This window comes from Pezoporus flaviventris, unplaced genomic scaffold (genome assembly GCF_033815535.1).
Source record: "Pezoporus flaviventris isolate CSIRO_AGI_PZ_B2104156 unplaced genomic scaffold, CSIRO_AGI_Pfla_v1 ptg000001l, whole genome shotgun sequence".
NCBI classification, from domain to species: domain Eukaryota; kingdom Metazoa; phylum Chordata; class Aves; order Psittaciformes; family Psittacidae; genus Pezoporus; species Pezoporus flaviventris.
Window position 1 is genome coordinate 15,330,370 of NW_026892549.1, and position 14,119 is coordinate 15,344,488.

The window sequence follows — 14,119 nt, forward strand, 5'->3', positions numbered from 1 at the left end:
ATTATTAATTGAGTACAAGAAAAGCTAAATTATTTGACAATTGACGGGTGGCATCTGGTAGTATTTTTGGATGGTTTTACATGCGTGCCAAAAGCCAGAGTGTGTGAGCATTTTGAAGTAGCTGACACCGGGTCCTTAATCCTGTGTGAAAATCACTAAATGCAAGTGTTTGATTAGCATCTGAGTTCTGCAGTGAGTATTCAGAAATGTTTTCAAGAGGGAGTAGGTTGAACTCGACCATTTTCAATTCTACTCAGAAAATAATGTCTGAGTGTTCCCCTCCAGTTTAGTTCAGTCTTAGCTCCAGAAGTGAAAGTAGCTTGCAGAAAACAGTCGTAGCTGTCTGCAACAGCTATGGCTCTTGGCAGGTATGTGCAGTATTGTACTCATTATTGAAAATAAGGCATGCATATGGGATGTTGTTCTTGGGTCCCTGGGATCTGAGTGGAGAAATGGGGACGACTGAGTGGTCTGGGTTATAACTGTGCTCGTGAGGTTCATTGTCCCCTGGGAACACTTCCTACTGGTGTGTTAGTAGTTTGGAGACAGAAGGGAGGGGAAGGGCACAGAGTGAGTCCCGTGGGTTGAGACCACTTGGGCAAAGAGCTGCACTTCTGAAAGAACAAGTTGCACAAGAACAAAGGGGACCTACTGGAATCATGCATAGGCAAAGGCAAGTGCAAGAAATAACTTCAGTAACCTGCTTGAACATCACAGCATACAATGAATTACAGTGCTAGCAGTCTGGTGCAGACTGCTGTAATAACACCAAGAATGGTGACGGCTGCAAGAGTGGAGCCAGCACTCCCATGAAGCCACTGGACAAACAGTGAAGCATTATTTATACATTTGTTTGGCATCTATTTTTAATTAATATCTAAAGTTGTATGTGTTTGTAAGTAGGCACTTAACACAAAGGTCTTAGAGCTGATCAGTTAATCAGTAGCTGTAGCAGTGGCTTCCCACTGCACACCAAACTCTTCTTTTGGTTATCTTTCTGATTTTCATCTGACAGGTTTTTCTGTGCCCACTTAGAAAATGGCTTCTCTTCAAAGGGTTTTTTTTAATCACATGAAAATACCACGAGAAGAAAATATTTGTTACTAGTGATGAAGCAATTATCCCAAATATGTCAACTCATTGCAGTCTCCCATTTAGGACGGAGGTAGATGGCTCTGTGAAGCAGCTTACTGAGCAAACCAGCTGTGGCCAGTGGGAACAGTCTTGCAGATAACCCACACAATTACAGCTGTTGCTCAGGATCACCTAGTAAATAATTTGGAGTAATGATTGAGATCCTGGGGGGAAAAAAAGGGAGAAAATCCCAAACAGAAGGGAGGATAAATTTGTACCAATGTGCACAGTATTGTAAATAACCAGAAACACTGTACTCAGCCCAAAAAGATGCTGGTAGAGTGGAAGAAAAATACAGCTGGGGTTTTATAGCTGTTGACAGTCTCTGTTCTCAGCGACTTGTAGGCTGATTCACTCCAGCTCACTGCAAGAATGAAATAACTGGATCAAATCTGGACTGGCCATCTTTGCATTCAACATTTATCTCATCCTCTCTCTCATAAAGAATCTTTTTAGCCAGCTTGGGAGCAGCTTAAAAGAAAATTAGGGAAACAAAGATGCAATCTTGGAGTGACATATCGTAATGAGACCTCTCAGTCTCTCAAACTTTCTCATTAACTTGCACCAAACGCAGGCTTCAAAAATTACAAAAGGATTTTCTCTCATAGCCCATAAATAGTCTGTGCTTAGAGTATACCACGTTGTCTCAGTCTTCTTGGCTTATTCCCAAAGCAGCTTCTTTTGGCATGCTACGGTTGATGGGAATGATATTGTAGGAAGAACAAAGTACAGTTTTTCCAAAGGAAATAATAAATCTGCCGTGGGCTTTCAAAGCAAGCTAGCATAATCAGAAAGTGATATATTTTATGTTTTTTAAGAATGTAGGAAGAACACAGATGTTACTTTGGACCATTAACATCTTCACTATAAAGACATGCAAAATATTTCCTGTGGCTTTTCCCTTTTCTTTTGTTTGACACCTTTTTTTATTAAAATCAAAGCTTTTTTTTTTCATCCTGTATATTAAACTTGGCAACATCACAGCTCTGCCAATGCCAGTATGGTAGGGTGAGCAATTACAGCTGAGTATTTTTAAAACTTTTGTTAAATCTGCTTGTCATTCCACCATTTCATATTTTATCTCCCTAACATACAAGCTCAAAAAAGACATGTAGCTGGAAAGCAACTCCATCTATAAAACAAGGGCAGCAGGCAATACGGTTAGGCTGCTGGCATTAGATATCCAGTAAGTTTGACCTGAAAGTGAGAAGCAAACCCCAAGACGATGTTCATAATTAAAAAAATATTAAACTATTGATGGAGTTAACTGGGGGGGTGGGGGTGGGGGGTGGGGAACAGAGACTTTTGAGTTTTTGTTTGGATGGGTTTTTTTGTTTGGTTGGTTTAGTTGTTTTGTTTTGTTTGTTTTGTTTTTTGTTAAGGTTTGGTTTTTGTTGTTTGGTTGGTTTTTCTATAGTGTAATGAAGACTGAAGTTGGTGGGAGACTTGCACTAATTCAGCTTCAGTGGGCTTTAGATCAGGTGCTTAATAACATTAGGTGCCCAGTTTTTCTCTGAACAAGGGCTCCTTGTTTTGGGGTACTGTGAACTCAGATGGTCCTAATGAAGGCTGGAACTGTCTCTGAACGAAAAGGTCACATGTGTGATGCTGGATGTGGGGTTCAGAGATCTCTCCCATTCCCAGAACCTTGCAGAATGCTTTAGGGTTAAAAATTGCACAAGTCTCTTTCAGAGTCCAAGAGAAAGAGTTGAAGCAAATGTGTGTACACATCCTCAGAGCTTTCTGACCAGGGATCAGCAGAATAATTACTGTGATACTTTAGTAACACAGACTGATGTTTGGTCAAAGGAAAATACTACAGTTCAATTTGTGTGGACGATATTTTGCACTTATGGCATTGTTTTCTTTGCTCAGCTCGTTTATGCAGTCTGACACAATTTCCATGGGAAGGAGGTGCAACTGCATTTGCATGTGACTTTTGCTCTTTCTTCACTGTCATGTTTGCAGCACTCTGTTGTGCCTTTTGCTGCTTATCTCTGCACCTGCTTAAAGACTTCTTCCCTGAGGGAAGAATACAAAATTTGTCAGTTGAGCCCTCTTTGGTATTTACTTTTAAATTTAATTTCTTTATTTTTTTCTGTGCTGGCAAACTGAGAGCTGAAACCCAGGTATTTCCCTTGTACTTCATTAAGGACCCACCCATTATAAATATCCAGCTAAGACTATCAGAAATTATTGGGAATCTTCTTCAGATGATCTTTTCTCCTGTGAAACCAGAAGGATCATCTCCAGCAATGCTCAGAAGTTTTGCATCTGAATGTTTCAGTGCTTTTGCAAGCAGAGAGATGCTCCTCATGTAACTTCTGCCCAAAGAGACTGCACTTGGTAGCAGTAGTTTTGCTTTCTGCTCTAGAAGGAATGGTGAAAAAACAACCAACCAAAGCGATATAGTTTGGTAATTTTGTGAAAATGCAGGGTTATTTATCACACAACCTAGATACTTCCTAGAGTGTGGTGTACAAACACAAACTTGTATGAACAGGATCTGCAATGAGATACCCTAGCCCATCCGCTCTTTTTTTAAGTTCAAGGAAGAAACAGAAACACATGGGTAGGAGGGATAAAGAGTGCTGTTTTAACAATGTAGGTATTAATTCCCAAAACAGAGTTGTGGGGTTTCTATTTACCAAACCCCACAATAAATGAAAACATCAAGCAGTAAAAAGACTTTAGAGCACTGTCAGAGATGAGGGATGCACAAGCATGCAGCACATGGAGAGAAGCAGATGTGTTGTTCATCTTCTGTAAATGTATAATTCCTTGCAAAAGAAATGACGTTACTGTTCAGCCACTTTAAATAGTTTTATTGTTTATATCACCCTAAACTGTAGGAAATACTACCTGCTTGCTTCCTCTTTTTTTAATGTATCCATGAAAATTGTTTAGAATCTGAGCAGTGCTATTTCTATATTCACTCACACTGGATTTTCTAAGATACTTATCAAGCAAATGCAATGAAGTTGATTTTCTTGCCCAATCCCATCAAATACTGCATTTTGCTTTCTATCTTCTCCCTGTCTCTTGGTTGCAGATAGCATTTATCTTTACCGAGCAGGTTACTGAGGGAATTAACATTTATTTGTGCCATGTGGGGGAGGAGTGACACTGCTATATCCCACTACTGACCTCGGGAGTAATGGGAGGCTTAATTAATTACATTTTGTGCTGTGCTTTGACAGACCCAAATCAAAGGCATGGCAGGCATAGCAACTATTATTGTGTTGATGGTAAATGAATTTTAATGTTGTAATACTGCAATGTGAGGAATAAGAGGAAAAATGGCAAGAAGTTCTCTTCTGGGATGGTCAGAAAAACTACTAGGAAGTCTCTTTGCAAATATGGCTGAGTACAGGCATGTGTGTTTGCATTTTCACACAGGTCTGAGAGAAGAGTTAATGGACTACAGAGCTATCAGGTTCATTTCCAATTTTCCACCAGACTGTAATGAAATGCCACAATGCCTCAAACCAAACCTCTCATTAGTCTCCCTATTAGTTTTCACTCTAGTAAATAAAATAATGGTGCTACTAAGAGTTAATAATGGGCAATCAGGATCTCTTTCATGCCTGTCACTTTTCTCCCTGCTCTTAGGAAAAAAAAAACCCATGTGTGTGAGGAAAAAAATAAAATTAACCCCTTTATAATTCTACTGACTCTTTCCCTGCACCCCCCTTTTATTTAAATCTTTTATTTCATGGTTCTGTGCTTTTTTTATGGCTGCCACTGATCCAGAAGTACCCTTTCTTATGAAGCATCCTTGTTTGTCAGAAAGGCTCCTGATGAAGTTTCTGCAGTTGATACCCACCTCTGGAATTCTCTTCCTGGCACTGAGATGTCTGCTACCAAAACCTGGCAGCAAAGGAAAAACACACTGTAAGCAATTTGGTGAAATATTGTTCTTGATGCGTGCAATGGGCATGCTGAAACAGTAGTTTATAAATTGTGAAGCACATTGTTAAAACATGCCACACATGTTTAATGCTTCTGATAGGAAATAGAGTTACGTAGCTGCATGAGGGTATTTTGGAGGTTGGTGCATGGCCAGAGCTTCTATCTTGCTCCTTACTGACTTGGCCACTTTTTTTATGGCCTAAAACCTTAGAAATTGATCTGGGGCATGTCCATGCTTCTGCTGTGGTACAGAACCCTGCATCGGCTAAGTAATCTATTTCTTGTCAGTCAAACAATAGCAGGTCCTAGAGGATATAGGGATTTCCCTTGTCACCTAACCTTGAATTGTCTTAAATCTTCCATTCCCCTTCCCCACGTGTTTATTTCTCCATGTTCTGTTACACCCTTGCCCTTGAAGCATTCCTACTTTTTCTCTCCAACTTTTCTATAGCTGCCTATCTTTCTGTAAACCCTACCTTATCCTTTCTAATAATTTATTCTTTATTTGAGGTATAAAGGCTTTTTCTTATACTAGATAGGTGTTATATATTGTTCTATTAAGCCGTGCTTTCTCAAAGGAATGTCCAAAGGGAATTGTATTTGAGAGTTACCAGTGTAAGTTAAGGGATACTGAACCGGTATGAAATCCTATTCTTTTTGAGGTTGCTTTGGTGATGAGGGTGTAAGACTGGATACAGTTAAAAGAAATAATTGATCAGAGTTTTTGCTCTTTTCAAGTGATCCAGGCAGTCTAAATTTAAATGAAGGATTTAAGAATGCTCTGCATGTCCTGTTCTTCATAAAGCGTTGTGACTTAATACCGTGTTCCCAGTTTTACCGCTGGAAAGTAATTTCCAAATGCTGGAGACCAGTAACTCCATAAGTATTTACCTTAATTCTCTTTGTAGAATTGGAAAATTCAGTACTGCTGCTATTGCAGAAAGGCACCCATTTAGACTGCTCATTCAGTCTTCTGTCTATGAGTATCTGTTGAATATTATTAAATGTTGTTAATTATACCACTAATTCCATATGAAACAAAGGACTGTTGGGGCATGCAGGAACCTAAGTCTAACATTTGCATTATGATTATAAAACACCGATAGCTTGGAATACGTCACCAAGGTATTGTCCTTGAATCTACCACCGAATAAGACCATTTGGTAGAATCTTGTCAGTAACTGAACTTGAAGCTTTAAAGCTCAATACATTCAATCGCGTTCCTTTGATGTGACGCTTAATATCCTTTCACTGATTTTGAACTTCTTCCTGCTGAGACTCATGGTTTGGAGTTGTGTTTTCTGGGGTCAGCACACAAACACCACAGTTCCCTGAGGTCTGTGGGAAGCAGAAGATAGGTGGAGATTTGGACAACTTTGTATCAAGACTCTCTCCTATATCTCTGAAGATGTGAAGGTTCTGTTCCCACCAAGCAGCAAAATAATCATTATAGCATATCCAGACTTGAGATATGTGGAAGCACCATCATGTTTCACCATCTCCTTGTAGTCTTTTTGCCCCAGATGGTGAACAGCCAGAAGAAGAGGGGCTGGTAGGCCTGCTCAGAGGTGTTAAGTGTGTGAGCATCTCTGCTATGCCCTGGCTTTCGTACAGCCTGAACATGGATGCCCAGCCCTCATTCCACCAAGCCTTAAGGTTAATGATTTACACTTCCTCTTCCAAAACCTTGGCCTCAATCAGGTTATAGAAAACAGGCAGTGTGCCTTCTGGGAGCTGTCTGCTACTGCAGTAACTGAGCCGTTCTTTCAAAACCACCAAATGCTGGGTGCTCTTGGCAAAGATATAAAGGTGACTAAAACTGGCAGAAAGCTTTTTAAAAAGGGCATAGCAAAATTTAATTTAGACAGACATGTTATCTCTGATGCTGGTAGTGGAGAACTATAAATAGTAATGATGAGGTACACTTCCTAGGAGAGGTACTCTTCTGAGATACAGAAGCAAAGAAGTTCAGCCTTGTGCCTCAACTAGATTAGGTCATGATGGACACAGAGAATGAAATTATAGTAGCCCCAGTTTAGTTATTTTCCTACTGTTTATGGAGAATCTGAGGAATCCAATCTAACAGTGTTAAGAGCCACAGATGCACACTGCTGTTTGTACAAGCTATATGCAGCTAAAGAAATGGCTTTCGTGTTCCCCAGCTATGAAGTGATCATTCATAAACCATTGCAAACAAGTGGATGAATAAAATGCATTGAATGTAGGCACAGAAACCAAGGGCTGTACTGAAGATACTGAAGATAGTAATGTGTTTTCATTCCTGACCAATTAGGAAGTGTCTGAAGATATGTGAAAATTTAAATCTATTTTTACACAAGTGCACAAAAGCAGAGACATAACACTAAAGCTCCTCAAAAGCCCCCAGCCATTTCTGAAGGACCAGATGTCACTCATTCATTCACCATAAGAACAAAACTAGGATTTGCTATCAACGGAACTAGTGTTGCCAGCTGGTTTTGTCCACAATTGTTAATTCTTTCATGTAATCTTTTAAACTAAAGAATTAATAATAGCTATTAATAGCTGGCCTTTGATGCTTCAGGGTTCCCTAATTTAACTTGGTGTGAGATACCATAGCACTTACTTGTGGTTAACTACTGCTCATGAGCCTGCCTTAAATATCACGTCAGTGCTCAGACTCTCAAAGGGGTGCAGATGATGCTTGTCTGTAGTGAGCAATCCTCCTTAGGAGAATAAATAAATGTCTTTCACAGTAAATTACCTAGCTTTTTATGGTTAACATAAGTTATTTCTTTAATACTCAAGTCTGTATGGGACTCTTAAAACGCTTTACGATTTATTTAATAACTTAAATAATTTTACAAGTTATTTTAATGATGGTTTTATGTACGACGTTTCCAGGCTGTTTGAAATAACTATGCTTGCACATACAATCAGGTAGACATACCTTCTAACAGATACTAATGGAGTGAGTTGGCATAAATTGATTCATATAAAAGACTTTTCAATTAGACTTTCCGACCTCACAATCTCCCTACAAAAACACAAGGCTTTTGTAACCTTCACGAGACTTACAGCCCTTATAATCCTGATACTGTTGATAGATTTCTTGCCTGTCCTTTTAAACTTTTCATCTTCAAGATGCAGCCTCATAACCTTGCTGCTTGTTTTGTCTTCCCTTCAGTAAGCTCCTTGTCTGTATTGTTGCAATGGATGGGATGATTCACAACCACTGACAGCTTCAACCAGATGACTCTGTTCCTAGTAATGGTATTTGTAGGAATAAATATGAAAATAATTAAATTCTGTGTATCAGGCTATCCTTTTTTTCTTCTGAGGCTCGATCTTTGAGCTGAGTTATGAACACTGTGCCAGTGTCCCAGAATCACTGTCCACCCTCTGTTAGCAGTGCTCACTGTTCCACTCTTCTAACCTTGTTTTCTCATTAGCTCGCCTGAAAATGAGACTTCTTTTTTTACCCACTTATTTTTGGGGTTAAGGCTGTCTATCATCTCAATCCATAGAGGACCACTGAATGCTTGGTCTGCTGCACCCAGTTTTACAGCCACCACCTGATACAATCTGTGAACCAAGGAGTAAAAGTCATCAGATGCCTTTCCATGGCCCAAGCAATGCCCTGTATCCAATAGGGGCTGCCATAGCTGCCCTCTTGCATGAGCTTTCTGGCTCCTGTCATCGTCATCCAAGCACTGCCAGCTCAGGACCAGTTTCTGCCTCCACACCCAGCCTTGACTAAGGTCTTATGCCCAGAGCTGGCATATGCCTTTCAAATCACCTGCCTAAGCAGTTCATCAGCCAGAAATAAGCAGCCGCTCTGGTTCTGCAGCATGGCAAGGAAGGAGATCTTGTCCTGCTCACACAAAAGTTTGTTCCTCAGTTCCCTAAAGGCTTTCCTGGACCTCTTTATTACTTGTTCTTTCCCAATCACTTCTTCAAGTCCTCTTTCAGCTTTTATCTGACTTGTGGGATACAGTGGTCTGCCTAAGGAGGTCGGCCCTTGATCCTGGGTCTCAGTGATCCATTACATAGTATTTTTCATGCAAAACCCTAAGGAATCTTTAAAATTAATGTTTATACTATAGTAATCCTAAGAGGAAAACAGACCTCAGCAAGATGCTGTGTAGGTAAGTTATAAGCAGGTAATTCATAGAATCACAGAACGGTTTGAGTTGGAAGGGACCGTAAAGACAACCTAGTTCCAGCCCCGCTACCACAGGCAGGACAACTTCCACCAGACCAGGTTGCTCAGAGCCCTGTCCAACCTGATCTTAAACACTGCCAGGGATGGGGCAGCCACAGCTTCTCTGGGCAACCTGTGCCCATGCCTCATCACTCTCACAGTGAGGAACTTCTTCCTAATATCTAATTTAAATCTGCTCTCTGTCAATTTAAAGCCATTTCCCGTTGTCCCATCTCTACAGGCCTTTGTAAAAACCCCTCTCCAGCTTTCTTGTTGGCCCCTTTAGCCACTGGAAGCTGCTCTAAGTTCTTCCCAGAGCCTTCTTGTCTGCAGGCTGAACAAGCCCAGCTCTCTCAGCCTGTCTCCATAGGAGAGATACTCCAGTATTTTCATGGCCTCCTCTGGACTTGCTCCAACAGTTCCATGTCCTTCTTATGTTGGGGGCCCATGCAATTGGGTGCAGTACTGCAGGTGGAGCTTCACCAGAGCAGAGTGGGAGAATCAGCTCAGCTCAAAGACTGGGCTTGACTTTCCAGCCTTTCCAGTGAGTGTGCAATGGTTATAGCAACAGAGTAACTCTTAAAAAAATAAATTAGACATAGGAGTGCACATGTAGCAGGGCTCAAAACCCAGTGGACAAAAACATCTTTGGCTGTGCTGGAGATCTGTTTGAATGAGCTTATGTTTTGTGGATGATATTCCCATAAACTTTGCAAAAGGAAAAGAGGAAACGGGAGCAGAATGGAACAGGAAAGACCGGTGGTGTCATGCCGGGCTCCTGCTGGAGCCCCTGCCCTGATTTGTGTATGGGAGTGCAGAATGGGAGCGTGAGACAGGTTGTGTAGCTTCTCCCATCAGCAAGAGCATTCCTGGCTTGATTAGCAGCTTTCAGCTGGCAGCCAGTGCTGATTTAATACTAATGCTTTTTTTATTAATGGTTGTTTAGTCTGTTTTGAATGTTTTCTGCATGGCTAATTAATGTACCAAAATGAATTAAAATGTGTTGCTAAATTTTACAGTAGTATACAAACAAATGGCTGGAAGTCTCAGCTCCTCTTCAATGTTTTATCTAAACTTTGTGTTCTCAGAGACAGATCTAAAAGCCACTTAACTGAGCTAAAATGTGATGTCATTCTTCTCTAAATACACATAGGTATTTATGTTCAGCCTGTTGAGAAACAGACTTGAATATAGTGAGATATATGTAATTACTTTCTTTTAATGATAACAGAACCCACTTAAAATTGGCAGGGGATCAAAACCTGCAGCCACATATATGGGATTTTGCTTGAGTAAAGCACTCTGTAACATTATGCTGGGGAAAACCAGCATGATTCATCACTGGGAAGACACTCCCAGCTGGAGCAGATAGTTAGAAACCTCTCGCTATTGACCCTTGTGAAGAGCGGTGTCAGCCCCTCCGAGCGGAAAAGCTGCCGGGAAGAAGGTAACCCTGCAGCCAGGGTGTTTGTATTTCATATTTGAACAGTGCTGGTGGGGTGCTCGGTTTGCTTTTCACTGTGGAGGGCAGAGCTGTGCCACGCTACAATTCCTCTCCCCTTTTGGCTGCTAATTTGCCGTGTTTCTGAATTTACGCTTTATTGTCCATAGATAATTTTCTCTCTGAAACAAAGACGATTTGTGTAAGAGAGTAGAATAACAGCATACGTGTTTGATATGGGTCTGTCTATGCTTGAAATAATCCAGCATCTAATTTTTAATGAAACATGAAAGAAAGCTAGAGCTCAGCACAATCCGTGCCCAGCGAAGATCCTAATCTTCCCTTTCCAACAGCGGAGAGCTGCAGCGGGCACATCTGTTCCATGACCGAGCAGCGTGGTAGCCGCTGGCCCCGGGAGGGAAGTGCACTGAGCCGGCAGCCTGAGGTCCCTCTGCTGGGCGATGGGAACCGGGCAGCGGTAGAAGGCAGCGACCGGCCGGGGAGCGCAGGCGGGGGGCCGGGCCTGGGGTCCCCCAGCTGCTGGCTCTGCTGAGGGTGTGATGGAAACCCCCTGAACGACAAGCCGGGAAAGACTTGCTGCAAAGGTACATCTCTCTCTATATATATTCTACCAAAACTCTTCTAACTTTTCTATTACTGAAAAAAAAAGTGAGTTTCTTGTATAAAAGTCACATGCCCTTAAGAAAACACACTGTGTGTTTTGGAAGGGAAACCTGAACATTTCCCGTTCATTTAGCTATCTTTTGCATTATTTCAGTACTGAGTATGGCTTAGGCACTTCGATAAAAGAGCAAAACTGGACCCTGTCTTTGCTGGGGGAGACTTGGGGGGAATCTGGTGAGCCCCTCCTGCGCACTTATTTTGGGGTGAGAGCACCACCACATCTCTCCCCCCCCCCCCCCCCAACACTGCCCTACAGCAAGCTCATTTATCAGGGAGGGTTCGCTTGGGTGCAGAGCCGCAGGAGCGGTTTGTCCGGGTGCTTTTTGCAAGGTGGGGTGATGGAGCGGGCAAGACACGGTTATCTGTCTGCTCCTGCCCTGCTCCCCAGTGGGGATGTTTGGATTTGGCAGAGAATGTGGGTGTGATTAATTTTTTTTATTCATTTTTTTGAGAGACTACTTATGAATACATAGTTCTTTACATATTGTTTTCCAAGCAGAAACAAATGGAATCATTATCTGTGTTGTGAGTCTGCGAATGAGAACCACATCGCTGGTGCAAGAGTTTCCCACTCTTCCTTGTTACTTAAAAAAAATCACTGTGTAAATAATTAATTTCTTACTCAAACAGTTGTGTTTTCAATTGCAGCTAGTGCAAGAGCTCTTTTCTGCTAAAGTACCCTTTCTTTGGAGGGAATATTAACAGTTTCTTGGTTAAAATTACGTTTCATAGCTCATGTGATTGAAAACACTACATCACTTGCCACTACAAGAGCAAGCAGTATAATTCTTTCGTATTTCCACCTGATTTCTTTTATATTTACTTGGTAATGGATATTGACAGGTATGAGAACCTGCCCAAATTGTGGGACTACCTGCAGCAGTATCTGTTGTGTGTAATACTAGATGTTGTTAGGTGTATATTTGTTGACTTTTTAGCATCGGAAGCCCAGGCTGCACGGAGGGGCTGTGAATTGTCTTTTTTGCCTGTATGAGATTCACTGTAAGTCCATGCCAGAGCACAGGGCTGATCGTTACTGTGGATTGTGAACTACTTATGGGTAGAACTGACACAGCATACATATTCCCTCTCTCAAAAAATCCCAAGCCAACCAAAACCCAAAAAACCCTGAACAAACCCAAACCAACAAAAAAACAACCCAAACCCCAATGTGTTGCTTTGGAGAGCTTGTTCTGTGGAAATTAGTAGTAAATAACAAAGATCTCAGTGTGAACTGGGTGGAGATCCCCAGCATGACTGTTAACATACCTTTAAAGTGACCTTTGTTGATTTTATTTTTTTTTATTGCTGTGGAAACCCTATTTTGCACAGAGATAGGACTATCTCGATGCACCAGAGCTTGGGGCTGCTGCTGAACAGTGGTGCCAGGAGCTCAGACTGGCTCCTGCATCCTGCTCCAGCTTTGTGCCTGCAGAGCCCCAAAGGATTTCAGACCTGCACATTTGGTTTTCTGGCATGGAAATGTAATGGTGCCATCCGCTCTGTAACAAGTGCTTAAAGAAAGGTAACTGAAATAAAGACAGATATTTCCCCTTTAGTAAGCAATGAGCTTGTGAGCTCCATGCATTGGTAGAGAGCAGGTGTCAGGATGAGGTTTCTTCACTAGATCCGTGTTTGCTTTACTGTGGAACAAGGTAAAAATAAATCATTGGTGAGGTGCTTATGGCTGAGTGATCACTGTGATAATAATGGTGATTTAGCTTATTAGGACTAATCAGATAAAATGATTCCCAACACTTAACTGATAAGTTATGCAAACATGGAGGACAGGCTTTTAATTGGGCTGGTCCTTGGGTCTAACCCCTGGAGGTGCCAGCACGGAGGGAATCTGACCCTTGGGGTTTCCACTGTATTTTTTTAGGCCAGTACTCACATAAAAACATTTGAAAATTCATCCTGATGGTTTTAGAGTAGAAGATTGTTTGCTGTCAATCCAAAACTTTATTTATGTGCAATTGATCTGCTTGCTTAATTATCTGACATTTGTGTGACTGATCTTGAGTCTGATTTCCTCATCTGCTCTGGTATAAAAGGTAAGGTATAAGTTGCAATGTTGTTTGGAAACAGAATAAATTAAATTGTTTGTTTGTTTTGCTCATGTGTAGGATTGGGGTTTTCCAAAAATACCCCAAATCTGAATCCTTTGATTTGTTCAGGCTTCCCACTACCATTAGAAATTGGATTGATCAGCAAGTATAGGGGATTAATGAGTGCTAAAATAATTGCTCTACTTCCTTCAAAATGTTATTTAGTCATGTATGAAGCTGACTGCAGTAAGCTGTAGCCCTCACCCCTTCCTTTTTCTTGCTTACACATTGCACCTAATGTCTATCAAGTTGATGCGATGGATAGGTCGAACAACTCATAAGGGTCAAGTGATACAACAGCCAAACTTGGGTGATGGTGAACTCTCCAGTAGAGATGGAAGTATGTATCGGTGCAGCTGATGGTTTGATTTGATAAAACTCAGTAAGATGTATTTAGTTAAAATGAACTCATCTGCCTTGAAAACGAACTCTCATTTCAATTCTAGGGTGGCTGATATGGTCCCTGGGTAAAACACGGCATATCTTGATTGCTGATAGGTATCTTCCTTTTGTAAGAAGATATTTACTAAGTAAGAATAGCACAGGCATTAAGGTAGAATTGTCAGTACTTCTTTGGTGCACTATAGATTTTGGTTTTGGTGAGGAAGCACATGAGCACAAATGTATCCCATGTTGGTGTTTTGGGGGTTTTTGTTT

The 14,119-nt window shown here is 41.2% G+C and overlaps 1 protein-coding gene across 4 annotated transcripts in view; it reads left to right on the forward strand.

The window, feature by feature from the left end:
* Positions 1 to 14,119, forward strand: part of LYPD6 (LY6/PLAUR domain containing 6) — a 64,996-nt gene that overhangs the window by 18,208 nt on the left and 32,669 nt on the right. Inside the window, exons 1-2 of one of the 4 annotated variants that reach the window (XM_061445519.1) lie at positions 10,582 to 10,676; positions 11,024 to 11,275. The exons of 1 other annotated variant lie outside the window; for it this stretch is intronic. The gene's annotated coding sequence lies outside the window, so the exon portion shown is untranslated. Of the gene's footprint in view, positions 1 to 10,581; positions 11,276 to 14,119 lie in introns of those variants that run through there. 2 more of the 4 variants (XM_061445518.1, XM_061445536.1) reach the window with 2 other exon arrangements.